General features: G+C 34.8%; 1 protein-coding gene across 1 annotated transcript in view; it reads right to left on the reverse strand.

The window, feature by feature from the left end:
• Nucleotides 1-1,107, reverse strand: part of LOC138329770 (harmonin-like) — a 45,433-nt gene extending 44,326 nt beyond the window's left edge. Inside the window, 2 exon segments of the mRNA XM_069277061.1 lie at nucleotides 727-810; nucleotides 1,058-1,107. The gene's annotated coding sequence lies outside the window, so the exon portion shown is untranslated.
• Between the last annotated feature and the right edge of the window lie 8,712 nt (nucleotides 1,108-9,819).

Raw genomic sequence — 9,819 nt, forward strand, 5'->3', positions numbered from 1 at the left:
CTCTTTTGTCATTTCACAATGCGTACTTTCTATTAACACGAATCAACATCTTCCGTATTTTCGTATTTAAGCGAAAATTATTACGAGAGAGACATTGATTATTTAATGCCTTTTCTTAAATAAAGTTTATGCATCAAACAACGACTGGCTATCGTGTATGTAGGTAATACTGACACCGTTAATCCCTTAATTACCGAAAGGCTTGATACGACACCTGTATAAACACAGGTCGTGAGCTATTATCCGTGACGGTCAGTGCAGTCAGGTGTGACACAGGTAAAAAAAATATCAAGGGCCGAACACCTGTTCGAAGAATACATGGGTAGATACTATGTATTTGCTGAAACGGGGATATATTTCTGTTCGAGGAATAAGGGGTATTCGAGGAATAGCTATTCGAGCTATCCGGGGTTTTGTTACATAGATTAGATAGGGACAAGGTTGGGACCGTACGACCAGTTCGACGTAATAAGGGGTATTCGAGGAATCCGGGTTCGAGTTAGAGGGGTTTTACTGATAATACTACAAAGCAATTCCCCACATTTTACTATTATCTTATTCTTCTTATATATCCTATAAATACCAACAATTTCACGGCAAAATAAGACTCTCTAATGTCTATCAATAAATCCTGGTAGTGCAACATTGTACTCTTTTAGTAATTTATAAGTCATTGTATCTATGATATCACCTATAGATTACCTGATAAACAATTAGTAAACTCACCTGACAAACTCAAACACTTCCAGTTTAGCAGGGTCATCTAGTACAGACTTGAGGTCCTGTATCAGCCTCTGAAGATCCGTCGACCTGTCGATACCAACGAGGCAATCAAAGTCATAAGTGTGTTTTAAATCATATCAATGCTGCCAAGTACAGTACAGGTTGTATGTATTTCAATGGCAGCAAATGTTACGTCATTAGGTCTCAATTTTGGTAAAAACTACACAGTTTAGAGAGCTTACCTTTTCTAATCAACAAATTAAATGCAATTTTAATTTGTACCCTTTACATGTTTATACTCAAAAGGTCCTTGTGTCCTGTACATTGTACTTACGATTTGTATCTCTTCAGAGCATCAAACACCACATCTCTATCTTTCACAGGCACCAAGTCATTCACCTGTTGTAAAAAGAAGCAAAATAAGTAGATGCTCTTAACCTTTTCTTGACATTTATTTTACTATGCAGTTCCAATTCAGAGATATGTACATTCATGTAATTAAATCATTTCTTATATATAGCCATACATATAGCAAAAAATCAACATATCTTTCAAAATATAAATGTATAAAGAAAAATACTCCAGACATTGTTGCTAGGCAGGCAACATATATATATTTATATACATGTAGTAAGTATGCATCAAGTTTGATTATTCCGGGTAAACATTCACTATTCAATCATTTACTAGCTGGTAAAATTTAATTCATCTAATTCAATCATTTCTTATAGCTATATATTAAACATTCACCTAATTTCTGAATCATTTTTTTGTAAACGTTAATATCTAATTCAATAATTTCCTGGCAAGCATTCAACTACATCTAATTCAATAATTTATCAGTAAATGTTCATCTAATTCAATCATTTCCTGAAAAACATTCAACTAACTCAATAATTTCTTGGTAAATGTGCATTTAATTCAATAATTTCCTAACAAATATTCAACTAATTCAATCATTTCTTAATAAATATTCATCTAATCCAATCATTTTCTGGTAAACATTCACCTAATTATTCATCTCAAATGTACATGCATGTTTTTGTATGTTACACCTCCCCTTATTAGTGTTCCCATATTTCTCAGAGAGAAACACATTCATTCTACATATGTCAATATTTTTCTTGATTATTAATATACTGTACATACATACATCAGTATATTAAATGTTACTATTGATTCAGCTGTTTAAAGCTGTGTTCCTTATGTTACCATGGAATCTCATGTCTCCTATATTTACACCCTCAGAATCACTCCATGATCAACTAAAATAGCCTGATGGCATGTTGGAGTATTAACAATATTGTAATCTATATTTTGCAATCTTCTTTATTCACGACAATTGAATTATTTAAGAATTGGAATGAGTGAAATTGCATGCATATGAAGAATGATTATAGTGTGTTGACTGAACATTGGAAAGATTAAACAAGTCATCTCTGGAAGAAAAAAAAAATTATCAGGTAAGGCCAAATTAATAACTAACATGCATTATTAAGTTAGGTCAGAGTGAGAAGAAATAAAAAAAGACATTGAAAACTGTCTGAATTATCAATTATTTATTCCGATATCACATTCACTACATTTATATCAGAGACGTGGGATGATCCAAAGTTCAGTTTAATTGATGTGACAGGTGCTTTTTCCAGGTCCACTTATTAATTTTTAAATGAAATTATCTTTTTCAGGTACAAATGTATTCTCTGACACCTCATCATTAGCTAACAGTACAGTTATGGTGGGTAGGCAGGAAGTGATATCAACAATGTTACAAATATACAGCATGCTGGTACGGGTTTAGATTTACCTTCATTATTATTGCAATTGGTACCTAACAGAGATTACATACCCCCTAACTATTACACTCTTCAGTATTATATATAGCGGGATAACGGCCAGGGTGTAAAAACCTAGGATAGTCTGGTAGACAAAGATCATCACTTCCTTGTAAATGTATACCTACCTTTTTAGCAAAGTCAGCGCCCGCGTTGGTCGGCTTCGCCATATTTCCTATCTCCTCAATGATTATATAACCTTTTTTGATGCAATCCGTTCAATACTGATTTTAATATTATTATGACATAAAACTTAATCTTCACTACACAAGTCTTACATGCAATATTCCTCTATTTTATCAATACTAGGCCGGCACAGTCAATGATAGGCTTTTGATATGTGTTATGGGTCCAAACTTCCGATAGAGTTTTCTTGTATATAGCTTTCTTATCATGTTATAACAAATATAGAACTGATAACCTTAAAACTGAAATAAGACCTGTACTAGTGGGTTGTATAATCACAGAGTAGGATAGGAACTAGGACCTGTACTAGTGGGCTGTATAATCAATGAGTAGGATAGGAACTAGGACCTGTACTAGTGGGTTGTATAATCACAGAGTAGGATAGGAACTAGGACCTGTACTAGTGGGTTGTATAATCACAGAGTAGGATAGGAACTAGGACCTGTACTAGTGGGTTGTATAATCACAGAGTAGGATAGGAACTAGGACCTGTACTAGTGGGTTGTATAATCACAGTGTAGGATAGGAACTAGGACCTGTACTAGTGGGTTGTATAATCACAGAGTAGGATAGGAACTAGGACCTGTACTAGTGGGTTGTATAATCACAGAGTAGGGTAGGAACTAGACTGTACAGTGGGTTGTAGAGGGTAGGAACTAGGACCTGTACTAGTGGGTTGTATAATCACTGAGTAGGATAGGTGGAACTAGGACCTGTACTAGTGGGTTGTATAATCACTGAGTAGGTAGGAACTAGGACCTGTACTAGTGGGTTGTATAATCACAGGTAGGATAGGAACTAGGACCTGTACTAGTGGGGATAACTAGGACCTGTACTAGTGGGTTGTATAATCACAGAGTAGGATAGGAACTAGGACCTGTACTAGTGGGTTGTATAATCACAGAGTAGGATAGGAACTAGGACCTGTACTAGTTGGTTGTATAATCACAGAGTAGGGTAGGAACTAGGACCTGTACTAGTGGGTTGTATAATCACAGAGTAGGATAGGAACTAGGACCTGTACTAGTGGGTTGTATAATCACAGTGTAGGATAGGAACTAGGACCTGTACTAGTGGGTTGTATAATCACAGAGTAGGATAGGAACTAGGACCTGTACTAGTGGGTTGTATAATCACAGAGTAGGATAGGAACTAGGACCTGTACTAGTGGGTTTGTATAATCACAGTGTAGGATAGGAACTAGGACCTGTACTAGTGGGTTGTATAATCACAGTGTAGGATAGGAACTAGGACCTGTACTAGTGGGTTGTATAATCACAGAGTAGGATAGGAACTAGGACCTGTACTAGTGGGTTGTATAATCACAGAGTAGGATAGGAACTAGGACCTGTACTAGTGGGTTGTATAATCACAGAGTAGGATAGGAACTAGGACCTGTACTAGTGGGTTGTATAATCACAGTGTAGGATAGGAACTAGGACCTGTACTTGTGGGTTGTATAATCACAGAGTAGGATAGGAACTAGGACCTGTACTAGTGGGTTGTATAATCACAGTGTAGGATAGGAACTAGGACCTGTACTAGTGGTTTGTATAATCACAGGGTAGGATAGGAACTAGGACCTGTACTAGTCAGTTGTATAATCACAGAGTAGGATAGGAACTAGGACCTGTACTAGTGGGTTGTATAATCACAGGGTAGGATAGGAACTAGGACCTGTACTAGTGGGTTGTATAATCACAGAGTAGGATAGGAACTAGGACCTGTCCTAGTGGGTTGTATAATCACAGAGTAGGATAGGAACTAGGACCTGTACTAGTGGGTTGTATAATCACAGAGTAGGATAGGAACTAGGACCTGTACTAGTGGGTTGTATAATCACAGAGTAGGATAGGAACTGTTTCAGGTATACATAAACCTAAACTGAAACAAGAGGGGGGGGTGGGGTAAGGGAGATGTTTCCCTGCGAGTTGATCATGAATAATTCATGAACAATCATAAACTATTCATGAACTTTTTATTAACAGTTCATGAACATTCCATAATTTTATTGAACATGTACATGGCCTTATGGAAATAATACACAGCATTTCCATGCACAGTTCAAAACTTGCTCATGAGCTGTTAATGAACATTTAGTTTATGAACTGGTTCATGAATAGTTCATCAATAGGTTTAAGAACATTTGATGAACTGTTCATAAAAGTGAATGGCCAAACAAAAATAGTAAACAATCCTTCATGAACTGTTTATGAACAAATTGATGACAGTTCATGAACAGTTCATGAATAAGTGTTCATGAACTGCAATAAAAACCATACTGAATCAAAACTTGTAGTGAATTACAATGACAACAATTCTACTTTATATTGAACAAAAAAAATCTTTAAAATGTCTCCAAGCATGTTTATTTTTAAAGCAATGAATTTCTGTTTTAAGAAAAAATGACAAACTCATAGACTGTATTTAACCGCAAATAAGACCCCCCACCCAGAGAAGAAATACCCGGTAAAGGTCAAAAGTGGTGGGTGGTCTTATTTGCGGACAACCCCCCTGATAACATCGATCTATGTGGTTGCTATCTTGGATTTTTCAGTGTCTTATCATTGTTGTAACAGTCGTATGACAGATGGGTATTAGCAAGATGTTCAAGTATTGATAATAGTATAATTGATGTCATAATACCATACATTTCATACAATAAATGATATTATTGTTTAATTTGATTTGTTTTTTTAAAGAGATTGGAAAAAAAATTTCTTTGATAGCTAATATTTTGAATAAACCTGTATATTGTAGTTTTTAATGATGAAGATATAATGTCAGTATATGGCCATTTGAGTCCAGCTATTTCCCGACCTTTTAAGCTCTTTACACCTATATTCCAGCACCAAATCTAAAGCCAGATTGTTTGCCATACAAGAGGCTTTTCTTTGATTTTATGAAAAAAATAATTAAGTTTTTTTATGCTTCACACATTTTTGAAAGATAGAAAAAATTAAAATAAATATAATAGCAATAAAAATCAAGACTAGTTATTTCAATTTAGTTCATGAACATATTAAGATTTATGTTCATGATAGTTCATGAATTAAACAAAGTTCATGAACATTCTTCTCATGTTCATGAATGAAAACTTAATGGACTTAAAGAATACAAAAAAATTAATGAACAATTCATGAACATTTACAGAAAGTTCATGAGCAATCATGAACACTTTTGAAAATTTTGACATGTTTTTATTTTCTTCCGTAATCTATTGACACCCATCAGGTTTGATGAATTAAACTGAAAACCATTCATATGGACAATAAAACATGTACGACGCCTTATAAACATTTAGTTAGAACATGGATGCTATGTACTTTAAAACTCTTGTGTTTATATTAAATATAAAATTTTGGCAGTACTGCAAGCGATCATTTTCAGCTATAAATTGTACTTGTTAAAGTGTTGTTATTATCAAATTGTTGGTAACTTTTAGTGCTGAACACCATATGAAAAGCATTTTGTGATTTGTGAGTATGAAAAATATGACACGTACCATACAACGTAAAAAAAGAAATTATATTTATACGCATTGATCGATCGGTTTTTAAATTTTATTCAGTTTTATCAGCCTAATATTACTTCTTTAACAATAAGTATACAGAAACAATTAATATACACATGTTTCTGCTTATACAATGTACCATACATGTACAGGTCACAAATTGATTAATAATTTAAATGCAATTAAATGGGCAGTGTATTAATTTTACGCAATTTCTAATTTTTAGAGCTTTATAGATATAAGAAAATTTATTAATCACCACGCATAGGTATGATGCATTAGTGGTTCACAAAAGTAAAGAAAAGTAAAGAGGACCTGTCAAATCAAACGACGAGTTACGTCCCCTTTATGACAAACGTAAACAACTCCACATACCAGCGATGTCACGTAGAGATAACGGTATCACAGTAGGGGGGCTGCTATGTTTTATAACCTTCTTTATCAGATTTATTGTGTTTTAAGTAAAGTACATTTTCAAACCTAACTCGACGATAGACTACACTCAGTGTGTCCACTATCTACCTAATTTTATACCTGTGTTTTATAAACAACTACACCTGTCGGCCTGGCCGCGTAGATCAGTCAGCTGATACAGCTCGCGTACCAGATCGATGTGTGGAATATTTCTACGAATTTTCAATCAAATGTCGACTACTCTAGTAACAATAAGCATGCAATTTACCTCTTCAATAAACCGTTTGACAACCATGTTCTCATCGAGCGTACTATGGGTGGTCATTTTTCTGGACACTCTCTATTTCTTTCACCTGGCGGAAGATGCTTTGACCTCTGACCTTGTCTTTGACCAGCGCCATCTGTTGATTTATCGCTACAGCTATATATAGTACATACGCGCGGCAAATACGTAAGAATAAAAATTTAACTAATGAATTGCAAGTATTTATAAGTCAAACGTATTCGTCTAAAACCCCGAGTGACTTATCCTTATAAGTCCTTGATGAAATTTGAAATTAAGATCAGAAACATTAACAAAGTCCAAGCACAGGGATCTGAGAATTAATTACAGATTATATAACCACGGACCCACCAGAGTGCCCTAAGACCATTTTAGACGTTTTAGAGCTCTAGATAAAATAACGATAATTTTAAATTATCTAAAAAATCTAAAAGTCTAAAAATGGTCTTAGGACACTCTGGTGGGTCCATGCTCCATGATTATAATATCTGTAACTAATTCTCAGATCCCTGTGAATCCAAGGACGTATATTCACTTATAAATCCTTGATAAATCACAATTAGGATAGGTCAGAAATAAGATTGAAATATCTGAATAGGCCTTCTTCTTCTTATAGTAGACACAATTCTATCGATGTCGATGATTGTATTGAGTGGACTGGCAGGGGCGTGATTGTAAAAAAAAGAGTGAAGTTATTTACAGTTATTGTGAAGGTGCATGTTTTTAGTGTATAGTTTTAGATAAAAAATTGATCGAGTTTTAGGGAATGCGGTTTAGGTCTTCAAGTTCTGTTTTTAGGATATGTGACTTGAAGACCTCTTGTGTAGAGCTTTGTACTGTAGTCACCGATAGGATGTTCCATTGTAATTGTGTGTGGAAAAATTAATCTTTTAATATGTCCTTGGTGGCAGCTAAATGTCTATATGTGAATGGGTGTGATTGTCTGGTCCTGTACATCTACTAGATCTATATCACTAATAATAAACAGTACACGTGTTACTATAGTAAAACTTTGATTACATCAATCTAAAACATCAACAATGTAGAGTTATAATTACTTGTGTAGGAGATGACCAAGTTAAGGGTATTATCACAACTTACATTTATAAATTGTAAATAACCAACGACAAATTCCATATTTAACACTGGGTGTAGGCACAATTTTAGGAATGTAATTCGGTGTTATGTTTTTGGATTTTCCATTAATTTGAGACACATGTAAATTGTTGAGAAAAAAAAAGAAGAAAAAAGTGCGCTATGACAGAACATTGGACATTCTAGTAATTGTTTCGAAAGGCCTGGTACATGTAGTTTCCACGGTAAAGCAAAGAAAAAATTTGTTGAGTTGACACAGATCATATGGATCTATGAATATGGAGCCACCAGAATGTCCACAACCCATTTTAGACGTTTTAGCCAGGGGTCTAGATAAAAAACGGTAACAATTGTATTCTGCATACTTCATAATACTACATGTATATACATTGTACGTGTAGAGTAATTATTTAGTCAGAAACATATATAGGTTTCTGTAATATTGTAGAATACGAAATTTATCGATTTGTGATCTAGACACCTAGACCCCTAAAACGCCTAAAAAGGGCCTATGGGCATTCTGGTTGGTCCATGATTACATAACATATAACTGATTCTCAGATTCCTGTGGTTTTCACGACAAGTCCAAAAACATATGTTGAGTTAACACAGATCGGGAAATTATTGTTTTTCAAAACGAAAAAAAAATATATCAGAATTCGTTGCTGACAAACGATAATGTATTTATTTTTTTTAATCATGGGCATAAAGACATACATGTAAGTACATACGTATCATCCATATCCGACTAAATCATTTAAAAAGCCAGACTAAATGCGGAGGGAAGGGGGTCGCTTATTATATATCGCATTATAACGGATCAGGGGAGACAAATCGAGAATCGCTTTCTACAATTGTATCCCTATGTATTTTCCTACTTGTTCCTGATCTTTAGAAATTCGGTAAAAAAACGTACAGTATACTTTATTATATATAGAGGTTACAGAGCGGTATACTTTATATACATTTAATATACCTCTACTTTATTTACACTATATAAAAGATACTTTGTTAAATAAACCTCTCTCAGCTGTGTGTTAGTCATCGAACTAGCACACCCCTGGAAGCTAGCACACCCTTGCACTCGGGTATTTCCGTTTAACCAATCAGAATTGAGGTGGGCGGAACTTGTTTCCGATCACGCCATCAGTTGCTAGGTGACGTAACAATTGGACGGAGCTAGTTTCCGATCACGCCATCTCCGTTGACGTACTCAGACGACGTTAGTATCGATCGTAAACTGTTACCGAACAAGTCGTCATGTTTATCTTGTAAGTGAGAAGCTTGTGAAAAAATGTAATGGGGTCAGAGGACAATACCTTCTACATGTATGTACAGTTGTTACGTATACATTTAGGCTACCTGTAAGTGGTTAACGTCTCGGAATTTCAACAATGTGATTTATATACAAATTTAGTATTTTTGCCTAGTGGTATAAATGTTGAAATATCGAGAAATCATAGCGGAATCAAATTTTAGCCTGCGGTTTGAATAGAAGCAAAACAAAACGGACATAGAATCACAGTTATCATCTCAGAATAATTTGTATGTTTGAAGATAAGATTACGTAGATCGATTACAATGTAAAAGTATCTCAATCTCAAATGGCCATTGCCGTACGCGACAGGAATAGAGAGAACGTTAGAGTATGAAAGAAATATATGTTTAGTATTATCATAGTGCCCGCCTACCCGGGAAACTATTGCAAATAGTGACCCATGTGTGTAGCCAAATCAGAATCCTGTAGTTTCTGGTCACGTGATTTACTA

Source organism: Argopecten irradians, chromosome 8 (genome assembly GCF_041381155.1).
Source record: "Argopecten irradians isolate NY chromosome 8, Ai_NY, whole genome shotgun sequence".
NCBI classification, from domain to species: domain Eukaryota; kingdom Metazoa; phylum Mollusca; class Bivalvia; order Pectinida; family Pectinidae; genus Argopecten; species Argopecten irradians.